We start from the raw sequence: 26,309 nt of genomic DNA on the forward strand, positions 1-26,309 counted from the left end.
ATACTTTCCTCATGCCTTCATCCAGTTCATCTTACCTGAAAGAAACCCCTGCATGTTACCTATCCTTCCAGAACTGGCTCAAATCCCACTTAGCCACCAAGCCTTCACCAACATTGTCACTGTCCCATAGCCAACACTGTCTACACGGATCTCTCCACTCTCTGGGAACTTAACCATGCTTTGTCACATGTGTGTTATCTGTTTTCCCAACAAAATTAATATCCTTTCTCAAGAGAATAAATTTTGTTACTTACTACTTTTTTATCCCATACTATATCTATGATCATGCATAGTTATATATTATATTACATTACATTAAACATGGTTGAAATGAGTACTTGAGTAACCAGAAAGATGCATTTCCCAGTAGTTGTGTTTTTGTGGTTAGTTTCTGGCTCAATTTCAGAGGATGAGAGTGTCAGGTGCCTAGAGTGGGTTATTATAAGGATATGAAAGTGATCGCACAGATAGAGAGAGGAACCAAAAATACAGCTGGTCCATACAACCGGGAAACTCACAGAAAAAAAGTCTCTTCACTTCTCAGCAACCCCATAGTCTTCCTTCTTTCTCTATTTCTCATTTCAAGTGCCTCTTGTCTTTTTTCCTCTCTGCCTCCATTGTCTCTTCACTGGACTCAAGGTAGCCACCAGCTCTGAGTCTAGTAGGTGCAACACCCATCACTAGTTGGCCACAGTCTCTGTGTCTCTGTTCAAATTTTTGTGAGAAGAGCTGATTGGTTACCAGCCAGCAAGATGATTGGTTGGCATTGAGTCAGGTGTCCATTTCTGCTCCAATCATCTGTGACAAACATGGTGAGATAATAGAACTAAGCATGGCCACCTGGACCTACCCTTTCATCAGGGATTATGGGCAGAAGTCCTTAGAAAATAGGTCTGTGAGTGGAACAGATACTCTGAAACATGTCGCCAGAAATGAATAAAGATGAATCTGTCAGTATATCGGATTATGTATGTGAGCTGAGTAACGTTCATAAAACACATTCAAGAGATACAATTAGGATACAATTATTTAGCAAAATACTAGTCTTAGGAGAGCAGAATATACAGGAACATTTGCAAACATGCCATGCTTTACTCTGTCTGTCCTTTTGTAATTGTGGGAAGCCCTTCACACATCACCCGCCACCTAAAGTCAACTTTTTCATCAAAGACCAGGAACAACCAGAAACTGCTCTGTTCCCCTAGGCAGAAACAGTGGATCCTGCAGCAACATGTCTTCGTTCATTCACTTAATCATTTCTTGCGTGCCTTATTTGTGCCAAGCCTTGTTATAGGCACTGAGGATACAGCGGTGAACAAAAGAAGCCCCTGCCCACACACAGTTTCTGTTCTGTCCAGGGAAGACCATCGAGAAACACTAAATCACAGAGACATCTGGTCAACTAGGGAGAACGTTATCAAGACAAGTACAATAGAGTAAGAAGATAGAGATAGGAAGTGGCTATTTAGATTGCATTGTCAGGAAAGGTGTTTCTGAAGAAGTGACGTTTGAGCAGAGACTTATGGCGCAAGCGTGTGAACCAGGTGATGATCCAGGGGAATGTGTTCCAGGCAGAGGAAACAGCAAGAGCAAAAACCCTAAGTTGTCATACTTTGTACCTTAAATTTATAGAAAGAAAGTCAGTAGTGAAGAGAAGGAATGGCTGGAAATGAGATCACAGAGGTACCTGTGATCTCCCTGCCGTTCCCACTTCCCTTTCACCCCTCCGTTCAAAATTATGCACACAATTCTCCAGCACCATCTTCTATTTTAGTATCTTGCTCATATTGTAATTAGGACCAGCTTCACGGATGTGCAACCTGTGCAGTCACATAGCATCCCGCCTTCAGAATAGTCCCCCACTTGGATTAATGCTATGTGGTCACCATCTTGAAATACTTAATTTTGAACAAGGGACCTCATATTTTCATTTTTCACTGGGCTCTGCAAATTATGTAGCCTGGTTCTGAATGTTTGTGTTCCCCACAAAATTCATATGTTGATATCTTAATCCCCAATGTGATGGTGTTTGGAGGCGAGGCCTTTTGGAGGTGATTAGGTCATGAGGGTGGAGCCCTCAAGAATGAGATTAGTGCTTTTATAAAAGAGACCCCACAGAGCTCTCTAGCCCCTTCCACCATCTGAGGATACAGAGAGAGGTCTCCAACCTGGAAGACAGCATTCGCTTGACCATGCTGGGACCCTGATCTTGGACTTCCAGCCCCCAGAACTGTGAGAAATAAATTTCTGTTGTTTAGAAACTACCCATTCTGTGATATTTTGTTATTACAGCCAGAACAGACTAAGACACTCGTCCTGATTTAATTATTTGTAAAGATGCTGGGCTGTTTTTTTTTTTTATTCTGAGCTCCTGAAAGCAGAGACTGTGTCTCATTTATGTTTATAAATTTTCATTTGTAAACATTCATTTTAATTACTCAGAATGTTGAGTACCATTCTCAGCCTGAAAACAATACACTGATGTTTCAAATGTCAAATGTTAAAATTTGCTCATATATTAATAACAAATAATACTTTCAAGAGAGAGGTCACCTTGTACTCTGCATGAGTGCAAGAGTGTTTGAAAGATGAACATGGAACCTCCATTAATATTTTTATAAAAGTTAAGAAATTCAGAACAGAGGTCAACCTTTGGAATAATGAAGAATAAATAAATAATGGGCTTCATCAATGACTACGGTCACTCTTTTAGTTCAAATATATTTTTTCCTCAAAGTTCACCATCACTACTCCCTATACTTAGTGTCCCCACTGTAGGAAATGCTGAATTTTCTCCTTTAGAATTAATTTCACAATAAATTCAAAGGCGGCTAATCTGCACACATCATTGTGTTAGATGCCAGGATGAAAATGGAGGGAAAAATCATTTACATCTGCATTTCCTAGTCAGCCCATCCTCTCGATGTGTCTCTCTCACACTTTATGCCTGGGCTTCCAAGGTTTCCAGAAATGGTCCCCAAACTATTGCACAACCACCCCCAAAATACATTAATGCATTGAATTCATCAGTCTCAGAACGTAGATCAATACCAACAAATGGTGCTCCATTGAAACTTTCTATTTTAAAAACTATATAAAGGAAAACTCTCTCCCTCTCTGTCTCTCTATTTATCTCTCTCTGTCTCTCTCTCTCCCTCTCTGTCTCTTTCTTTCCCCCTCTCTCTCTCTGTCTCTCTGTCTCTCAGTGTGGTTACTTGATCTGTTCACACTGAGCTAAATAGACAGCTAACTGAGCCTCAACAGGATTATTGGTTCTCCTTAATGTCAAATGGAAGCAGCAGTGAATAAATTCAAGATGGAACTAGGACTTCCATTTTTTGTGACTGTAGGGATTCCTAAGCAAATATTTCGATAGTCTTATTGCTGCTGAGATTTTCATGGCTTGTAGCTTTCTAGTTCCAATTTCTCCCATTGGCTTCTATTTCCTAGATTTTTAGAAAAATAATATGACGTGTTTATCTCCCTGCCGTCCCTTCTTCCCCTTCACCTCTCCATTCACAGTGAAAACCCATCTCCCAAAAAGCCTTGAAAAGGGAAGTTGCAGGAAGGGGCACAAGACAAGGCTTCTTAAAATCTCATTTCTCCACGTTCCATTCTCTATATTCCCTCCCAGCTTGGAAAGCTGACTCATCACTCTCCATCAAAACTCTCTAAAGAACTCTGCTGCCAAACTCAGTCCTGTTTGTCTTTAGAAATTTCTCCTCTATTTCCTTCCTTTCCAAAGACACTCAGCCTGGCCTCCCTGTTTCTTCCAGCTCTGCATCATCCCAGGCAGCCCAGTAAAACACAAGCTGGAGAATGGAGTGGAGACAGTGACCAACCAAGCTTAACACCACTTGTGGGGTATTACCTGTAATTTAATGTTTATCTTTTCTAGAAAGCTTAAGCTCTACAAGGGCAAGAGCCAAGCGTGATTATTTCATCAAAGATACATATTGCTTGAGTGAAAGAAGGAATAAATGAATGAATGAGTGAACCTGATCTTCTCTAGCATAGGGGAGAGCTACAAAACTATAGCAATTCACCTAGATTGCATATTTGATAGATGGTCTGTAGTACATTGCAGTATAATAACAGTTTTACCTTGTGTGAGTTTTTTTTTTCCAGCTTTACTAAGGTATGATTGACAAAAATTGTATATATTTAAGGTGTACAACATGATGTTGTGATATACATACACATTGTGAAATGATTACCATAATTAAGCTAATTAACATATTCATCACTTCACATAGCTACCTTTTGTATGTGTGTGGTGTGAACACTTAAGATCTACTCTCTTAGCAAATTTCAAGTATACATTACATCATTATAAACTGTAGTCACCAAGTTGTGCCTCAGGTCTCCAGAATTTTATTCATCTCATACCTGAAAGTTTGCACCCTTTGACCAACATCACATTTCCCGCAGCCCAGCCCCTAATAACTGCTTGTCTACTCTCTGTTTCTATGAGTTCAACTTTTTTAGATTCTAAATATGAACGAGATCATGTGGTGTTTGTCCTTCTGTGTCTGGCTTATTTCACTTAGCGTGACATTCTCTAGGTTCATCTATGTTGTCACAAATGGCAGGATTTCCTATTTTTTTTAAGGTTGAATAATATTCCTGTACATATATATATATATATATATACCACATTTTCTTTATGCCGTCATCTATCAACAGACACTTGTTGTTTCCGTATCTTGGCTATTGTGAATGATGCTGCAATTAACATAGGAGTGAAGATATCTCCTTGAAATAGTGATTTTATTTCCTTCAGATATGTACCCAGAAGTGGGATGGCTGGATCATATGGTATTTCTATTCCTGTGTGAGTTTCTGATCTCTCCATTAGAACCTAAAAATCTAGGAAAGAGGATCTCAGGTTAAATTTCTTTGTATCTCTCTCAGCACCTCAAGTTACGCAATATTCACAGTAGATGCTAAAAAGTAGCAGAATATGCCACCCTGAAATATGCCACTTTGGCATAAGGATTATTTTGAGTCGAAGGCAATTGAGAAGAAGTAGATACAAGAAATATTCTTTGCTCTTCCTCTATTTGCCTAAAAGCAAATAGGCAAATTTAAATTTGTAAAGATGTCCCTCTCCCCTCTCTAGCAGGAAGGACAGAGGTTAATCACCAGAGACAACTCTAGACCATTATCAGCCCAGAGATGTCAGCAGAGGAATCTACATAACAAACCTGTAAAAACTAGCCCTTATCTACCATTAGTTTCCCCATATATTTAACTTCGCACTATTTCTCACCCCTAGAAACTCAAAGTCCTTTTCTTTTGTCCTGTCACTTTTCCAAAAATTGATTGTTCTTTTGTTAAGATGTGATATAAGCCCACTTTCTGACCAGCCCTTGAGTTCTTCTTCCCTGGGCCCTCCCATGTGTATGCAGCTGCCCTGCACGTGCTAACTAACTTCTGCTGGTTTTTCTCTTGTCCATCTGTCTTTTGTTAGTCTAATTTACTGGGCCCGAGCCAGTGAACCTAAAATGAGTAAAGAAAGAAAACTTTTTTCCTCTCCTACAATGCTCAATAGACTATAAATAAACAAAAAGTTTTGAAGATGTTGATTATGATAATTTTTCTATTTTCTCACCCATCTTGATACTACAACTAGATATGAGGGAAAAAATAAAAGAGGAGGAGAAGGAAGGAGGTTCACAAATGAAATGATGGCCACTTGAATCTTGATTTGAGTGGAATTTTTTTCAGTACATTCAAATGACACCTTAACCAAAATCAAAGCCTATCAAATGCGACTGCAGAGAAATCCAGATTATAGGAGGTTTGTGCAATGTCTGCCACTCACATCCTAGAGTTCCAGACCCTTTGTCCCCACCCCACCCAGCAAGACTAATGTATTGACCAACTCCCACCTACTGAAGTGTTTTCTTTTTAATCAGTAGACTTTATTTTTCAAAGTAGTTTTAGGTTTATGGAAAAATTGAGCAGAAAGTACAGCGAGTTCCCATAAACTCACTCCCCACCTCAAGCTTTCCCTATTATTAACATCTTGTTTTAGTGTGGTACATTTATTGCAATTAAACAATATCAATACATTTTTATTAACTGAAGTCCATAGTTTACAATAGGGTTGACTCTGTGACAATGTGTTGCACATTCTATGGGTTTTGACAAATGCATGATGTCATGTACCGGCCATGACGATGTCATACAGAATTCATTTCATTGCCTTAAAAAGCCCTGTGTTCCATTTACTCACCCCTCTCCCTCACCCAACCCCTAGCAATGACTGATCTATAGTTTTGCCTTTTCAGAATGTCATAGAGTTGGCATCATATATTATTATTAGCCTTTTCAAATTGACTTCTTTCCTTGGCAATATGCATTTAAGTTTCCTCACTGTCTTTCTGTGGCTTAACGGATCATTTCTTTTTATTGCTAAATACTATTCCATTTTCTTAATGTAACTAAATTTATTTATACATTCACCTAGTGAAGGACATGCTTTCAAGTTCTGGCAACTATGAATAAATCTTCCATAAATATCCGCGTGCAGGTTTTCCCGTGAACATAGATTTTCAGCTTATATGGATCAATACCAAGTAGCACGATTGCAGATCGCATGGTAAGATTGTGTTTAGCTTTGTAAGAAACTGCCAAACTGCAAAACGTTTTTCTGACTCCCGTTATCATTTTACCTCCTTTTTTTTGGAATAACGATGTTTGAGAGGTAATCCAACCTGCACTGGTCTTGATATGGCAACGAAAATAAAGCTTCAGGGAAGAAGGAGGAGCAGGGGGATGAGAAAGAAAGCAGCTGTATATGAGCGTGTGAGCTTCTTGCACAGCGAGCTTGTTAGGAGAGAGAGTTTCCTGTTTTCCCCTCTGTTACAGACCACGGGGTGCTGGTCTCTTCCTCACAGACAGCTGCCAGCACTGCTGGGCACTCCTAAGCACAGCACGGGGCTTCTGAGTTGCAGAGACACCAATAGATAAATTCGACTCCTTCAAGGCTGGTCAGAGAGACCTGTGGACTGTGCAGCCCTTTGGAAACAACAGGAACACGAGCAAGAATCCCTCCTCTGTGTCTTGGTTGACACACATGGAACAGGCGAGTCTGAACTCACGTCTGTTAATCATCACAGCACAGGGAGCCGAGCATCATTGTCAATGCCAAAACCCTGAAATTCAACCAAAGCAGCAGCTCCTGAAAGCTCCTGCCCTACCCAGTCTGGGGCTAAACCCAGACAGAGCGCGTGTCATTTCATGAGCGAAGAGGGCTGAGCTGCACCGGATGTGGAGCCACTTGCCGCATAATCTTAGAAACTTCGCTGGCTTCCCTGCCTCCCACCTGCACCGTCAGCAGCCAACCTTAAATGGGAATAACATCACGAACCATGTGAGCCACTCAGACAAAACACAATTTATAATCTTTTAATCACTACCGGGCTAGACAAGCTTCTTCCAACACAAACTTCCCACACATCCTCCATTCCTTTTATTTCACTCCCACGAATCCACAGAGTCCCTCCACGGAGACATTGCAAAACTTCTGCAGCAAAGGGGACAGCAGGATGTAGCTTCCAGCCCTTTGCATGTCTTCGTGGGGGCTTGGGTACAAAAATGCAGTTTGATGTCTTGGGAAGGCTCTTCCAAAGCAGAGGGAGTGCCATGTACATGTAAGGTATCAACCTAAGACCAATTTTCAAGCGGCACCTCTGTGCAGGGTATGTCAGTACCAGAAACCTGGGAACTTGAGTCAGGGATCTGCAGCTGGCTTCTGCTAAAGCAAAATGCACATCAATTCAGAGACAAAACTCAGGGCCCACGCATTTCAGTTTTCTTTTCTCTTACAAATGGTTCTCCTTAAGCTTATGATAAATTGAAAAGTCAGTTTTGCTTTTTAGGTCAATAGATGTCAAAAGAAGCCTATCCTTTATATCAGTTAGAGTTAAAAAATGCTTCCCCACTTTTTTTGTGTGTGTGTGTGTGTGTGTGAGGAACGTTGGCCCTGAGCTAACATCTGTTGCCAATCTTCCTCTTTTTGCTTGAGGAAGATTGTCACTGAGATAACACTGGTGCCCATATTCCTCTATTTTGTATGTGGGACACCACCACAGCATGACTTGATGTGCGGTATGCAGGCCCGTGCCCGGGATCTGAACCCGTGAACCCCAGGCCGCCGAAGCGGAGCACGCGAACTTAACCACTACGCCACTGGGCCGGCCCTACGTCCCCCTTTTTTTTACCTGGAAAAATTCCCCTGAATTTAAACATAGGCCTCCACTCTTTTCATAAGTCACAACAGGGCTTCTTCGGTGGCAAGCCACTGTCTGCTGCTCTCAGACAGAATCTGAGCAGGAAGCCAGGCAGGCGTGCACATCCATGCCACCTCTTCTCCTTGCACTTTATTTATTTTTATTTTTATTATTTTCTTCGCCTAGATCAAGTATTGAAGTATAGAGCCTTCAGAAGTACTCTGGATTTCATTACAAAGCAAATCATGAATAATGCATCAGCGCCTCCTGTTTTTATTTAATCTCTATCAGTGGGAGATAGAAGTGCAGTTACCGCATCCAGCTCTCCTCCTGGCTCTGGAGGCTGGAAACACGGGGCTGAGGGACCTGCCAGATGCACAGGTGGTGTGCTCTGCCAAGCCCGTCAATGCGGCAGTCCTGCTGAAGGCTTTGGCCATGGGGTCCGGCTCACCGTGGACTCTCCTATTTCCAGTGGGGCTGCAAAACTCTACTTGGAGCTGGCATAGTACGTGTATCCAAGAGTTACATCTTCCTGACTCTGTTTTCATAGAGCTGTGTCATATTCCTAATAAAACGAACAGGCTTTCCTGGAAAATAAAAGATTATGACAAAAAGTCTGCCTAGTCTATTAACATGGAAGGATTCGATGTCCCATAAGCAAAGTCCCTTTGAACTTATGCACACTGAGCTGACATATAGGCAAATTGTCGTCACTGTTCACCAAGAGTAAGAGATGATGATGGATAACTTTGAAACATAAGACACCACACGGCTTTTTCACATCTGGGGGGGACACCTTGTGTGTCTATGCTATGAATTTTATGATGAATAATATGCAAATATTGGGATATAAAACAGTGAAATTGCCAAGTAAATAAGTTTTCAGGGGCCGGCCCAGTGGCGTAGTGGTTAAGTTCTCATGCTCCGCTTTGGTGGCCCAGAGTTTGCAGGTTCGCTTCCTTGGCTCGGACCTACACATCGCTCATCAAGCCATGCTGTGGCAGGCGTCCCACATATAAAGTAGAGGAAGATGGGCACGCATGTTAGGCCAGGGCCAATCTTCCTCAGCAAAGAGGAGGATTGGCAACAGATGTTAGCTCAGGGCTAATCTGCCTCACCAAAAAAAAAAAAGTTTTCATACACGTATGTACACATATAATATATCTTCGTAGTTTAATTAGTGTAGGTACAAAGTATAGAAAATCCAAGTACTCTTAGCAACTATGGAATTGGAAGTAAACATGAAACTGAAGGTTTTAGAGAAGATAGGACTTTGAAAATAATCAGGAATTTAAATTTAGCTGGGACTTCAGGGCATATTAATCTTTTTCATGATGCTTATTCTTCACGTCTTGTCACACTAAAGCTTACTGCACACTCATGCATATGCATGCAATTATTTTCTACTCTATTAGAGTTGGTTCTTTCTATTTTGATCCCCAACTGAAGTATTTGAATTTCTTTACAGACCAAAATAAAGGCCCAGCACTGTGAGAGTTGTTTTATTTTTACAACCTTGGCAAAGCAAGTGTCACTGATTAAATGTCTGAATTCCAGGAGAGAGAAACTTGGCAGATTCTGGCTTCCCGAGGATGCTGGAATGGCCCCAACTAAAGGAGAGATTCCAAGTGATGCTTTTTATTTGAATGCACGCTAATAGATGTCCTGTGGCTTGTCATTGGATCTCGGGGGGGGGGGCGGTGTGTAACACGTGCATGTATGTGGTGAGCTGGAGGGACAGGACATCTTGAAAATGAGAATCTGAGCAACTGCTTCGTTCATTATTATCTCGCATGGAAAGCAACATTTGTCCACATCAGTGTATGGTAACTATTGTTCCGGACTGGCCCAAAGTTGTAATTCACTTGCATCATCAGCTTTGTTTCAAAATGATGGACCCAAGTTTCACTTCAGCGCCAGATCACTTTGGGAGCCTTTTACTGTTTTGAGATCGTATGTGTAGCTGGATCCAAGGAGATACCAGCCCTCTGTGGTTTCAACTGCAGTCCACACTTGGTTTTGATTAATTTATTAACCCACGAAATCCCTTGGGGAAGGGGTATACAGCGGGGAAACACCTTGAATTCTTTTGTTTTAACATTTCAGCGTTGCTATTCACAAAAACTGCCAAGCCTTTCCATCTCCCTATCTTTTCTTGCCAGCAAAGTAAAATATGTTTCTAAGTGTTTGGAAAGAAGGGAGAGTAAATGTGATTTAAGTGTGTTTCGTGCGCGCGCGCTCCCACACACACGGGCAACACACACTTGCCACTATTGTTCTCTGCCACCGCCTGTGTCCAGAGGCTGAGAATTAGTCTTGCCCTTTGACCTCGTAACTCATGGGAGGTGAAACCCGCTTTTAAGCAAGATGTATAGCTGGGGGAGCTGGGAGTTTCCTCCACAATTTGAGGTCCCCACCCCCGCCTGGCATCTTTGGTAGGAAGTGTTAATATGTCAGTTTTACGAGATGCTGAAATCTTCCCAGTACAAATTCTGCCCACGTGATTTTTTTCAGGAAGGCTTTTGCAAACGTCTAAAAATAAAAATGAAGTGGGTGCGACCTTTACTTAATAAAGACCTCATTTTGTGGCAAATATGAAGCCTTGCGCATAACACCAGAGCTATGTTTTCATCCAGGCCCATCTAGCCATCACCACTGTGCCCATGTGTTTGACTTAAACTGGCACTTATTTGCCAAAAACGCAACCAGGCAGAGGAAGCACTGTTCACTCCAACCAGCAAAGGGCCAAATTATTATATTTCTAGCAACAACCACCTTCCTCAGGAATTCATAATTTTCAGCTTATGGTAAATCTTCAATAATTTGGATTTCCCGGGGGAAAGTCAATATTAAATTAGAAGGTAATTATACAGCATTTTACATAAAAGCCAAGTTATTATTGTTACATAAGTGCATTCTTTATTTGGAGAAATGTTAACCATATGTGTACCAATTCAGTTCCTAAGAAATTTCCTTCCACAAAAAAGATGAGAACATATAGTGGCCACACGATATAAACAGATTCTTTTAAGGAGTGGGGAAATTAAGTCAGCTGAACATTTGCTGGAAACATGCTTGATTTTGTTTTCTAAACTTTAGTCTTTGACCAGGTGATACAAACTATGTATTGGTGGCTTAGGAAATAATGGTATTTTTGTTATAAAGTTAGAAATTGGTCAGAAAGCAAGCATTTACCATTTATTCTTTTTCTTTTTCAGTGTCCCCCAATTCTTAAAAATAAATAAAATGACATTTTTATTACTAATGATACTGCAAAATTGATACTTAAAAACTTTTAAAAGAACATAATCATCTTTTGAAACATAAAGGATTCTCAAAGAAAAATTTAAAAAAGAACACCACACTCCCATCTCCTCTCTGTTCAACAATAGTTGGTTAAACAACAGATTTTGTGTTGCCTTCAGGGTGAAAATCTAACTTGCATGTTTGAGCTTGAATGAAATTAAGTTCCATAGTGCATAAATAAGGGGTGGTCGGCTCTAATGACACAGGTAGCTTGGTTCAAGAAGGGACTTTGAAAGTTCCTTGACTCTGATTGAACTATTCTTCAGAGTCTATCTCCATCTGGAGGCAGATATTGAAGTTGAGAGTCGGAACAAAACACAAAGGTCATATGGGGAACCAAGGCCATAGCATTACACAAGTCCAACCACCTGCCAGTCTCTGCCATCAGAGTCTAGATCAATGGAGGTGTGCAGTGCACAGCCTGTGCAACTGGATGGGTCAGTCCTGAGGCCAGCTGACTCATTTTATAAGTTAAGCAGTGGGACAGATATCATCTCAATGTAAGGAAAAGGTTTTTCAAAGTGTAAGCTGTCAAAGATGAAATTGGTGGACTCAGGAGGCAGTGAGGGCTTACTATAAGAGATGTTCAAGCATAGACGGCTCTATCAGTTGGCCTGGACTTTCAGAGGAGGTTTGAAAGTCAGGTGAGATAGGAACTGCCTTTATGGCTGTTAGAGTTTTTCCCAACGCTGAGAGTCAGGAACCCATCATTTAAACACAAGTCTTCAGGCTTCTGAACTCGAATCGAGGTATGGGGACGCTGAACAGCAATGGAAGTCAGAATAGCTATTTTGTGAGGGCTCCGGCTTAAACAGGGGGGGGGGGGCAAAGCTGATGACTCTCTCGGCTGCCACAAAAAAATAAATAATTGTCACAGATGCAATTTTCCCATTTTTCCCCCAGCACTTGCCTCATACCCAACTTCCTCTTCACGCCAATATTTCAGAAATTACTGGTGACTAAGCCACGTCCCTTCTAGGAGTTCAAGAGGTCCCAGCTGAAACCTAACAGGAGGTGGGAATGGTCTACAAGTGTGTGTGTGTGTGTGTGTGTGTGTGTGTGTGTGTGCACGCATGGGTGCATTGCAAAGTCTTAAACCTGCTTTGCAAAGTCAAAAGGTCCTCCCCAAATGCACACATATTGCCCCCAAGACTACACACTGTGGAGACTCTGTGAGCCTCACAGAGGGGCAAATCCAGGCTCAGGCAGCCAAGGAGGGGCATTTGCAAAGGCTGGTTGTATCATGTTCCCCACCTACCCTCTCACTTTTTCCAGAAGTGAAGAACTGAAAATACTTGAGTCCCGGGTCATATTTCATCAGAAAATACTGATGAAATACCGAAAAGGACATTTTTTCTCAGCTGAGGAACTCAGAACTTTAGAAAGTTCATGGTTTTTGGACATAATAGTCCTGAGTTCAAATCCAGACTCTGCTATCTCTTATTTGGCTTGAAGAAGATTCACCCTGAGCTAACATCTGTGCCAGTCTTCCTCTATTCTGTATGTGGGTCGCCGCCACAGCATGGCTGCTAATTAGTGGTGTAGGTCCGCACCCAGGATCCAAACCTGGGGCCGCTGAAGCGGAATGCACTGAACTTAACTACTAGGCCACGGGGCCGGCCCTGACTCTGCTACCTTTTGGCTGTGAAACTTTGGCAAGTCCAGTACTATCCCTGAGTATCTGCTCCTCATCTATAGAATGGACATAATACCTCCTCCTGCCTAGCCTTGTTGTGAGAATTAACTAGTTAACCCGTAAGATGCTCCGCGTCTGGCACCCTGGAAGTACACTGATGCAGGTGGCTACATTTCTAAATGGTTACCCACACGACCCTTCTGGATGCCATAGCCAACACGGACAGACAGGCCCGCACTTGAGGGGGTTACACACCTCCTAGACAAGCTCAGTTATCTACCAGCGGCTGCTCCCGGACTTCCAGAACTTGTCTTTGAACTAGGCTCACTCAGGTTTTCCCATGGCTGGGTTACCTCTTTTGGGCAAAGCAGGCAACTTAGTTCTATTAATAATTAAAATATCTGCACTTTCTTCCCAACATCAAGCTGTGTGACTCATCTGAGACACTCTCCTGATGCAAACTTAGGAAATGAAGCAGTTTCCTAGATAATTCAAGCACAAACTGAATGGAAACCTCAAAATACCTCTGCCCCCAGTTACCTGATATTTTCAGGCAAAAGGAACACTTCAGCATAAATCACATGAACAGAGTAAAACTCTTGCTTCACCTTGAATGTGTACACGAGCTTATGACAGCCTATGTCACCTTAGTAAAGCAGGAAATGCAGAAAAAGAAAAAAAGCATAACCCCAAAGAAACATCTTGTATTCAGCACAACACTAAACTCAAAAGCCAAATGAAGTGGCATTCCTAAGCTCTCCACGACACAAGATTTTCTATAATATTCTTTTGAGTCCCAATGAGCTGCATTCTCCAGAAGAACAAAGGATGCTGGGGTCTGCAGAATGTGGCATCCAGCAGTCCTGCCCCAGGGGCACTGGGACGCTGCCCACAATAGGGCTGCCAGGCAAAGTCTGCATCCTTCTGGGAAACATGGCTTTGGGGAATGATGTCATAATGCTGTAAATATCAACCAGGCCATGTGACCTCTCCCTCCCAGACCGTGCTGCCCCCTCGCAGCATCCTAGCATGTGGAGAGCAGAAGAGCTAGTGGGAAGAGGAGCGAGGGTATCTAACAGAGAAGGCAAGGAGAAGAAAACCCAGACTTCAATTGATTTTATGATTGCACGTGGCAAAAAAAAAAAAAAAATGAAACCCTTGAGAATGTTTTGACGCGCATGGTAGGTTCCATCCATTTTCCAGGGCAGGAAAGATGGAGATCCCTGTGGTTCACAGAAGTGCTGGTTCTGAATTGAACCCTGGGGGAATTTCCTGCAAGTGATCCAGCACAGGCTGTTTCTCCATGGACTGGGTAAGCCCCATGGTCATCTGTTTACCTCCCCCAGGAGACGGATGAAGAGTATATAATAGCAATATCTCCACTCTGCCATGTACCAGATGTGTGGCTGCAGGAACCCTACAGGATCTACCCAGGTCTTCCTTTTCACATTTGCAAAGCGAGACTGATAAAACCTACTTCAGGGCACAGCTGCTGACTGATGATGTGGGTGGGCTTGCCCTCCAGAGAATGTAATATATGAGCCAATCTTCACTTAGGGGAATTTTTTTTTCCAAGATTAATTTTACTCTATAATTCTCTCTGCCATTGTTACCCCTACCCCACCCACCCCACCCCATTCTGCAGATAATAGGCTTCCTTTTTCTGACTCGTGATAGAAAACTTGAGATATACAGGAAAAGTATGAAGAAAAAACAAAAATCTACACTCCCACAATCTAAAGGAAACACCAGTAAAATTTTCTTATATATACTTCCAGCCTTTCTTTTCAACTTCTTTAAAAGAGGCTCATATTATTTATATAACTTTTATGTTATTTTCTTTGTATATGTATTATTATGACAATTTTCTCCTGTCACTAGAATGTCATTTTGTTTGTAATGGTATTTGTGGTTTGTGGGTGTGTGTGTGTTTATAAAAATAATGCATACAGCCTAGAATCTGACCAATAACAGCCTTCTTGTTTTATGACAAGCAAAGGAGCACCCACAAATACCCAAACCAGCCCACGGCCCAGGGGAGGGACAGTCCCCAGAATGGGAACAATTATAAAACTGGACTTGTGAAAACCTTTCTTCATGAAGCCGTATAGCAAGTGTACTAAGGGTTACATAAACGCCGACTAGCAGAGATCCAGCGTCTGATTCTCTTTCCTGTCTTCACTCTGGATGGTGCAAGAATCTGGACTCATGAGTCACAGCCGTGGCTGCAAGAAAAAGGAGAATTCCGGAAGAACCACACAGTCCACCAGGAAGCTGGAATGCCTGCGTGCAGCTAAAATGCAGCAATATTCCTGCTGGATCCCTGGCACATGCAGTTCTGTCCAAGCTTTAGTGAAAGGTATAATTATGTTAGAGAAAAAAAAAAGGATAGGGAAGGAGAGAACATGATCTGGAAGGGCTAGAAGTATTCTGAATAAATAGAGACTTTATAAACAGCCAGTGGGAAAAAATGCTCAGAATTTGGAAAACAATAATCACCTATAATCAGATTATTTAAAGATGACTGGGAAAAATGGATGTATTTTTCATTGTATTTTTCTACACACATTTTAATAAAATTTGAATCATAAAGCTTATACAATTTTATATCCTACTTTTTATTTTGCTACATCACAAGCATTTTCACATGTGATTAAATATGTCTTGCAACTCCATTATAATGACTGCAAAATATTCCGTCATGTGGATGCACCAAAATTTATGTCATTATATTCAAGGTTATTAGACAGCTTTCCAAATGTTGTACAATTGTAAATATCTCGGTGATGAATATCTGTGCTGAAAACTTGGTTTGAGCTTCTTGTTACTTCCAAGGAGTGGACACCTGGTAGGGGAATTCTGGGTAAAGGGTGTGAACTTTGCTTTAAGGCTCTTGCTGTGGATGTGATGAAACTTTCAAAAAGATCATTCCAACTTCCACCTCCGTTGGCAATGGTGAGTGTCCACATTATCACACCCTTGGCTAAAACTGGCTTAACTGTGACTGATCTTTGCTAATTTGATGTACAAAACACCATTATGATTTTAATTTGCATTTTTTTGATTTGATGTCTTGATTTTGACTTACAAGTGCTTGGGAAACACTTTATTTTCATTTGCTTCTTGCCATTTGTACTTCTTCTGTGAATTGTCTTCATATCTTTTGCCTACTTTGCTATTGGGAGTTTCATGTCTTTCTTACAGAGTGGTACAAGTTCTTTAAATAGGATGATTGCTAACCACGATTTGATTTGTCCATTCCATTTGATGCAAATAATTTTTCTAGTTTGTCTGCCTAACAATGTTGTTTACAGTATTTGTGACATTCAAACGTTTTTGAATTTCTATTTTTTGGAAATTTTTCAAATTAATTTATGCCTAGAAAAGTCCTTCCTAATTTGTTTGCCAGATATTCACTTCTATTTTCTTCTACCATTTTTGAAATGGTTTTATAGAGAGTTTAGAGAAATACAGAGTTCAGGAATTGTCAGAATTTCAGAAACCAGAATTGGGAGAGTTAGTTGACCATTAGCCACAGAGGCAGTGTTAGTGGATTGTGGCTGTTGCTGGTTGAATTTCAGAAGCATGGAAGTGTCACTAATTTGCAGGCCTTCAGAAGCAGGTGAACTCATACAGTGTTGTCTAAGATTGGTTGAAGGGGTTTTAACTAGTTCTGCTGATTACATCATCCTGTGACCAAAGAACAGTCAGTTTTCTCCCCTCTTGAATTTTGAATAGAGAAAAATTTTATTCTCAATATCTGTCCATGTCCTTCTCTTACACATTTATCTCCCTTTCTTTCTTCTCTCTCTTATATCTCTATTTATCTCTCTTTTGTATGGAGTTATATGTTCTGTCATCCATATCTATCCATCTATCTAACTTCCTTATCAATCTTTTGATCAATGGATCTATCTATCTACCTATTTATCATCTTCCACTGATATCTGTCTCTTTAATATCTATGAATCTATCTTCTCTATCTATCTATCCATTTATCCACACTGATTTCATTATTTCATCTCTGTATTTCCCCAGTAGTCTAGAAAACTGTGTCAAATTTTATATTATCAGTTCAGGTTTCTACAGTGTTGATTCTGTATCTTACTAACAGGAGTTTTAATTGACCTTCTGCAATTTTTAGCTTTCTTGCAAATCTCATTCATTTTCTCCCTTCAGGTCTGCCCTGCATGTCAACCCAATATTCCTTTTCATCTCAGCCTGTTACGTTCTCAACTCACTTTTCAATTTTATGTCAAGAAATTCACAGTGTCTCGCATTATATCGAGAACACAAAACAGATGCTTTCTAAAGTTTTCCTCTGTTGCTGGAAGAGTGTTTTATTTTAATATGCTTTGTCTCTGTGTTATGCATTGACTTGTGTCCTCCTCAAATTCATATGTTGAAGTGCTCACCCTTAATACTTTAGAATGTGGCCTTATTTGGAAATAGAGGTATTGCATATGTAATAAGGTAAGATGAGGTCATACTAGAGCAGCGTGGGCCCTAATCCAATATGACTGGTGGTCTTACAAAAAGAGGAAATTGGACACAGCCATGCACACAGGGAGGACTCCATGTGAAGACTGGAGTTATGCTGCCACAAGCCAAGGAACTTCTAGAAGCTAGGAGAAAGGCCTGGACCCATCCTTCCCTGGCACCTGCAGAGGAATCATGGCCCTGCTGGAACCTTGATCTTGAACTTCCAGCCTCTACAACTGTGAGGCCATAGATTTCTGTTGTTCGAGTTGAGTGGTGTGTGGTGCTTTGTTACAGCAGCCCAAGCAGGCTAATCCTTTCTACACTTGGCACTTGATATTTTCTTCATACTCACTATTGACCCTCGTAGCACTGCCCAGGGTGGTGGTGGTGGTTGTGTCAGCAGATCAAACTGAACTTTGCTGTGGTTGTTGCTGCTTTTACTGTCCATCCGGCTATGATCTTACCGTCCCTCTTCTCCCATCTAAAGACATAGGATGAGCTGATGTCCATGTCTCCTGCCCCACAAACTTACGTCCAACAGTCCCTTTATGTCTTCTGGCTATGCTTTATTGAGAACGTTCTTTGCCTACTCGGGACCCTGATAATCTGAAAATGCTGATATTCCTGAATATTCCGTTTCAACTTTTTGTTATTCCCTTTCTAACACAATGCATAATAATGACAGTCTTCAGAACAGCCAGCATCTGAAATGTTTACTGTCCCTGGCCTATTCTGTTCCTAACTCCACAGCTCAGGCTGCCACACACCACTTTCACGTGTGCTTGGTCAACCTACAAAAGTACGAGCTAGTCTAAGAGGCAAAGCGTTCATTTGAGATCAAACAATTGCAATTTGGGGAGCACAGGTTCAGATAGAAACCCAAATAGCATCCCTTTAGAGTGAAAAAGTCAGGGGCTTTTAAAGGCAAAGAGGGAGATTGTATTACAAAGAATGTTAATTGGAGTTGGAGGCAGAGAGCTAGCCTTGGCTGAACATTAGTTAGTATTAATTCTATCTTCGGAAAGCCCACCATCCTCAGTCTATGTGATCAGGGTGTTTGTTCTCCTGCTGACTTCTCAAACAATTGCTTGCAAAACAATTGCCGTTCTGGCCCAGTGCAAAGCTTTGGCCCAGTCCAAGGTTCAAGACAGCAAGGCAGTTTCTCTGGAAAGGCGGCTCTGACTCCACTTTTAAATGGCTCCACTGTAGTCAATTTTGACAGCTCCGAGCCTTGCTATACTACTAGGAACGACAGTCTCGGAATATTGACAATTTAGAGATGATTGGAAGGGAATGTCTCTCTGGAGGGGACACAGCTGTCCGGCACACCTCAAAAAGCAGTTCCGAATTAGGATAATCTGCCTTCTCCATTTGTGTCTCATGAAAGTCCCGAGACCCTGAAGGAGGTGTCAGCGATGACCATGGAAGAAGCTCTCATCTCCATAATGTGATGTTCTTTACAGGTGTAAAGTGGACATTCCTCCTTGGCTCCCACATCATACACAGTCCCAGTTTTCAGTCTTGTTGAAATCATTTTTGCACATCTTTTCATGTGTTAATATTTTTATGTGCCAGAAGAAAGATATATAAGGCACTGCCATCAATCCTATAAAGAAAATGTCATTTGTAAAAGGTGGGTGTTCCACCATATAGATGTACCTTGTGATCTTTATTCATTTCCCTATTGCTAGACTTTTAGTTTTTTAAAATATATCTCTTCTACAAAGAACACCCTCATAGATAAATCCTTGCTCACATTGTAGATCATGTCCTGAGAACAGATTTCTAAATTTCCAATCAGGCAGGCAAAGAATTGAACATTTTTAGATTCTTAAAATACACTGGCAAACTGCTTTTGACAAGTCCTTCGCAATTAAAATTCTTACCAACAGTTTTTCAAAGTGCCTACTGCATTTAATTTCTGATAATATTATTGAATTTTTTTCTGATAATATATAGTTGAAAATAAGAGTTGACTGACACATTTAAAGAGATGAAGGTGTGGGAAAGGGCAGAAGAGTGACCTGTGCAGAATCCCTGCTCTTAAGAAGCTTATATTCCAGCAGGGGAGCCACTGGTGCTGCAGGGGCCTTGAAGAAGATCAAGGCTGGTGTCCTGAGGTGGTTGAGGAGGGCTGACAGCATTGGAGCTGAGGCTGGGGGTGGGGAGGGGCAGTCTTATCTGAAGGCAGATCTTCTTAAGCAAGAGAAAGACTAAAGCCAGCAAAAGTTGGTGAGTTTGAGATACAGAAGGCCTGAGATAAAGAATACCCCTGGGGCCCAAGGGCAGCAGCGGAGTGTACAGAGACTTGTGGAGAATTTAGATTTTAACAATTAGCCACTTTTGGAGAATTTTGTTAAGCAGAGTAACATGGTCTTGTGGATGTTCACCTATTTTATCTGGCACATGGTCTAGACTAAGGGAGATTAGTTTTATAAAACTGATGCTACTTGCTAAGAAGAAAATAGGCTTGAGGAGCAGGAAGGGAGGCAGGAGACCTGTTGAGAGGTTGTCACATGGTTCAGGAAAGCAATACAGGAGTAGAGTTGAGCAAGTAAGTTGGTGTGACAATCCACTAAATTTGAAATGCAGTCAACAATGAATAATCTCTTAGTATAAGTATTTCCCATGCAATATTTGGTTGATACTTATGCTTAAAAAAATGTGGTGTTTATCTGAAATTAAAATTTAACTGGATGTCTTGTATTTTCATTTGATGTATCTGACACCCCAAAATTACATGTCAGTAATTTTGGTGGAGGAGGACTCAGTTAAGGAGACCGAGATGGAGCATTTGTTACGATAGGAAGAAAACAGGCATGATGATTAATTTTATGTGTCCACTTGGTTGGGCTATGGTACCACGATATTTGGTCAAAAGTGATTCCAGATGTTTCTGTGAGGGTGTTTTCAGATGAGATTAACATTGAAATAGGTAGATTTTGAGTAAAGCAAATTGCCCTCCCTAATGTGGTGGGCCTCATCTAATTAGTTGAAAGCCTGAGTAGAACAAAAAGACTGATCTCCCATGAGCAAGAAAGAACTCTGCTCTTTCTTCGGACTTTTGGACTTGAACTGTGACATCATCTCTTCTCTGGGTCTCCAGCCTGCCAGCCCACCCTGTAGATTTTGGACTTGCCAGACTTGATAATCACATGGGCCAATTCCTTAAAATAACCCTCTCTCTCTCCTTATATATATACATTCTATTGGTTGGTTTCTCTGACTAATACACTGGGGTGTGTGGTGTCCCAGGAACACAGAGGAGAAAGTTTGGAGGCCACAAAGAATTGATTTGGCGAATGTAGCTCAGTGATGACCTTGACATAGGTTGTGGAGACCATGGTATCTTTTCATTTTATTTATGTTTATTTGATCACTTGTGAGATTCTCATTTTTTCATTGTTAACCATTTCTAAGTTGTTTCTAGCTGCAGCTTTGCAGGAATACAGCAGGGCCTTTCTTTCCTGACCCAAATATCCATGATCTAACGTTGGCAGATGATTTTGGTGCCCCATTCGGCAAATAAATATAATGCCAGGTAGTGGTCAATGCTGTGATGACAAACAAGATAAGCAGAGAGACAGAGGACAGGCAGGGGCTGCTACTGTAGACAGGGTGATCTCTGAGGAGAGGACTTCTGAACAGAGACCTAAATAAAGTGGGTGAATGAGCAAGGACAATATCTAGGTGAAGATCAAGGCAGACATTGAAAGCAGCCTGTGCAAAGGCCCTGAGGCAGGAGCATGCAATCTTCTTGCTGGGACAGGCAATGAATTGCAGTGAAAAGAGCTTGGAAGTCAGAGTTGTGGTTAAGTTCTTGACCCAACCCTACCATTAACCAGCTGCTTCAAGTGGAACAATTCCCTTCTCTTCTTTCAGTATCAGTTTCTTGATCTGATAAACAATGGAAGTGGATAGTGATTCTTTAGGTCCTGACCACCTCTCATATCTTGTAATTCCGAAGGTGGAGGAATGTTGTCATGGTCCTTTTTTCTCTCAGCAGGGTTCTACTTGCAATGATTGCAGTTTTAGATTTCAGCCTATATTTGCTATTAGGACTTTACTTTCTGACACGTCTAGGACTATTTTGTTTAGAGATTGAACATTGGGACTATAACTTTGTGTGAAATCAAACGCTCCTCTCCGTCTGAGATGAATGGAGAGGCTTACTCTCCTCCCACCATGCTGGAGTGTGGCGAGTGCTTTTACACATTCTGCAAAGGGCAAGACCCAGCACACTGTTTTTCCCAGAGAAACGATTAGACCACGAGAAAAAACTGGAGTCACATAATTTATGGCACTGTGTCAACAGCGAGTGGAGTCAACACGCAAAGCCATCTCCGCCAGATAAGAAGTTGCTTTGGAAACGGAGCATGCACAAATCATAGACCCAACAGCACACGCATAGAGACTACATTTTCCTTTGTCATTAGACAATTAAGAACTCGCGGAGGAAAAGTGAATGTCTGAGTTCTCTTTGACTGCTACTCAAAATAAAAGTATCCTTTTGCTTTCTTCTACTATATAATTTGCCAAAACACTGAGGTTTTTATTTCATCCTGCCTAAAAAATAAAGAAAATTGGCACCAAATAAAGTCTTCCCACAAACTCTTATTTTTTTTTTTTCAGAACAAAGAAGAAATTTGAGCATGGAGAACAATACATAAATTGTAAATAAGTGAGAAAAGATCATTCACATCGTGGACCCAGGTGGGCTGGACGGAAGTGTAGATGGGAGTATTCTCCTACTTCCTCTGACCTAAAAGACTGAGAAAACTCTGAAATTATCTTGCGCTAAAACCTGGATATTGTGGCTAGGGGGCAGGAAATGACCTTTCCAGGTTTCCTCCAGTCCATTTACAGCCCTAAGGTCAAGACTGGAAGAACTAACTGGTGGATTCTCAGCATCTCCCCTGAAATGGTGGGAAGGCGATTAAAGGATTAAAATTTGCATGCAAAGCAATAGATATTCAAACCCATGCCACCCCCTCCGTGTAACAGAGAAGATAAAAGCTGTTTCCTTTCAAAGCTTCAGGTTAAAGATGGAAGAATTAGCCAATATGTAATCGTATAGCGGGGCACTCAGAAAGGGCTGAGAGGAGAGAAGGCAATGATATCCGAATATCAATCTGCTCTTAGAAAAAAAATTAACCCCTGAGAAACTACATTGAAAGACCCAAGGAATGTCATTGCCTAAGGCAGTGGTTCTCAAAGGAGGGTGGTGGATTTTGACCCCCTCCCAGGGGACAACTGACAATGTCTTGAAACATCCTTGGTTGTCATTACTGGGAGGAGGAGGATGCTACTGGCATCTAGTGGGTAGAGGGTACCAGGGATGCTGCTAAACATCCTACAATGCACAGGACTTCCCCCACGACAAGGATTCAGCCCCAAATGTCAATGGTGCCGAGGCTGAGCATTCCTGGTCTAAGGATTTTCTGGTACTCACCCGGTTTATCTGCTCTGGATGTTTCACTGGCTCATCTTGAGCGTTCCCAAGGAACTCCCACTCCTACCCTCAAAGTGCAGCCACAGGGTTTTTCCTTGTGCAGTTTAGCACTAGTAACTGCTTGGCCCAGTCTGGTAATTATGAAAGCCATACACCAGGGATGGCCCATCTGAAGGGAATAATCCCTGTCCAGGCCTAATTGATTCCCCCAAGAACCATGTATCTGCAGTCTTTGCGGTCAAGGAGAGCAGATTTATGAGGTGGTTAAAACCTATCTGTGTCTTTCTTTGTAAATAAATTGTTTAGAGTTCTCAGATTTCGATCTAAATAGTTACAAACTTTATCAGGCTCTGCTGTAGTGTTGTTCAAAATAGGATCCTGCAATTATCACTCAATTGACGCCTTGGAAATGAGACAGCCAGGCGCCATTGGCAGGGCCCCAGAACAGCATTCTGCTCAGAGATACCTATCAGGGAGACTCTCTGACTTCATGTTTCCAACAGGGCACACAACGTTCTTTTTAATACACTTCTGTGTGTCCTGGGAGGGTTGATGAGATGAACTGACTGCTTCATATTTGTAAGAGCTTTCTGAAAAGGACAGAGCTACGGGCTTGCAGCCCTGGTCCTGTGTGTCAGCTACAAGTAAGACCACAGCCTGAACCCACCTTGGTGCCCCAGGTACTAGGAGACCATATGGGGAACCAGAGGACGACATGCTATCATGTGTTCGGCTTGGGACACTTGGCCCAAGGGAGCCTTAATTTTTTGGTGAGGAAGATTAGCCCTGAGCTAACATCTGTGCCCATCTTCCTCTGCTTATATATGAGATGCCTGCCACAGCAGGCGGATAAGCGGTGCGTAGGTCTATGCCACTGCTGTGTCAGGGGGAGCCCTGGGCCACCGAAGCAGAGCACGCTAACTCAACCACTCTGCCACCCAGCCGGCCCCCCAAGGGAGCCTTTTATAAAAAATTATTTACTTGGTCTTCCAAGTAAATTACTTTAGTAGTAATTCCAAGTAGATTACTTTAGTCTACTTAGGGGGAAAAAAACACAGCAAGCTGTACATCAATTTACCAACCATATTCCTAAAAATATTTGGCCATGCCTGGTCAATGTTCTGAATCGTTTTTTCCATTATTATCCCCACAAAGGAGAATTTTTTAGATTTTTTTTTTTTTTTTCTGATTGCCTCTCCTCCTCCTTGAAATTTGTTATGACAGATATATATGTACATGGTTATGTACAGTGGTACTTTGGAGGGTCACAAACCATTGTAGTAGCTTGGATTTCTTTGTTCTCTAAGAACCAATTTTCTCCCCTTTGGGGTGGTATCAGCCCCGTTGAGAATTCATGGGCTTCACTAAATGGTCACATCTGATTTATTTGTCATCGACAGTAGCTACTATCAAAAAGCATTTAAGACCTTGAAAATGTTGTTTTCTTTATTTTTTAAGTTTATTCTATTACGGTTCTTTGTAAGATTAGGAAGAGAATTAAAATGATCTGCTGAGAGATTAATCACAATATTTGTATACATTTTTCTAGCATTTACTATGAATGCATTTATTTGTAAAATTGATTTATACAACATATACTTTTGAACTGGCTGTCTTTATACAGGGAACAAATTTTCATATGATTACATAACTTTCTATGACATCTTTTTAATGGATGTGTAATATTCCATCACAAATAGTAGGTTATCAAATTTAGTGAACCTGTTTGGTTGGCTATTTAAGCTAATTTTAACGTATCTCTATTAGAAAATGCTGCAGAGAACAGATGCAGTTCCATTATTTCTTTGGATGCATTCATATTGCAAAATGTTAGGACTTTTTGCCTTTTAGTCAAAACAGACCAGCACACTGATAAACAATCAGTTATCAAGTGAAAAATCTCTCCATAGATTAAATAAAGCAAATAATGGATTTTTTGCAATGTAGACTTTGTTATTTAGCTCAAAGCAACGTATTCCTAAATGCTACTCTAAGAACTTGTGCTTACTAACCTTCCCTCCCCCCAAAGAGAGAAACTTCCCAGAGGAGCCCCATCCTTCCACAGGGTCTCTTTGTGGTCTCTTTATGCTTTAGATTAACTCTGCTGCCCTGGGTATACCAGAAGGTCCCACAGGCTATGCCTGTACTAGTCACTAGAGGGACCACGTAAAATACTGTTCCCAATGTGTTTGAGTCAGTTCCATAAATTACCATCAGCTCTTCCTCTTGGAGTATTCTTTCTCCTAAGATGCCCCCGTTTCCATGTTGCTGGCACCGATCCAGGTTCAATGCCTCCCCCAAACCTATGAATTGATCACTGGCTTTCTAACCGGGAATCTCCTGGGAGGCTGTACAGAGGAAAGACCATGTGAAGACACAGGGAGAAGATGGCCATCTACAAGCCAAGGAGAGGGGCCTCAGAATGAAACCTACCTGGCAACACCTTGATCTTGGACTCCTGGCCTCCAGGACTGTGAGAAAATAAATTTCTGTTGTTTAAGCCTCTCAGTCTGTGGTACTTTGTTATGGAAGCGAACTAATACAAGTAGTGTTTCAAGGAAAGATAATGGGAGATCTCCAGGGCTAAGACTTTCAATCTGGAGAGAAAAAAATATATTATGAACCTTAGAGTTTAGATCCATAAGGGGGTATCTGTAATATGGGTGGAGAGAGGAGACAAGTCCTTCTTTTGGGGGCAATTGCACTGATGCTTCTATTAAGGGGAGGGGTCTTGGGTTGTAAAGAGCTGAAGGTGGACAGAGAAAGGCAATGTGAAAGCAGTCAAGAACAATGTGTCTAGGTCTAAGGGCACAATTTGCTCAGTGAACTCGCATCCCAGACTTAGAGTCCCAGGACAGAGATTCTGAATTCAAGGGCTGGGACTCAGTGTGTGGGAGACATGAGAGAGAAAATGGGGCTTTTGAGAGCACTGCCTGGGAGCGTCCGCTGGGTTGCTGAGCCAGGAGGCTGACGGGATAGCAGATTTGTCCAGAGGTCACAAAACATCAAGCAAAGGGCCTTTGTGCCTCACAGACCAAAGAGCCAAGTAGCGATCAGGCCCGGAGACAAATTAGAAGGGGCTGTTTGTGGGAAGCTGAGAGGTACAATGACGTTTTAAGTGCTCTGAATCTGAGTTGAGACGAAATTTCCTATGACTCCCTCGGGGGGTCTGTGTTGTTCCTCTGAGACTTGA

The sequence above is a fragment of the Diceros bicornis genome, chromosome 27 (assembly GCF_020826845.1).
Source record: "Diceros bicornis minor isolate mBicDic1 chromosome 27, mDicBic1.mat.cur, whole genome shotgun sequence".
In the NCBI taxonomy this organism is placed as follows: domain Eukaryota; kingdom Metazoa; phylum Chordata; class Mammalia; order Perissodactyla; family Rhinocerotidae; genus Diceros; species Diceros bicornis.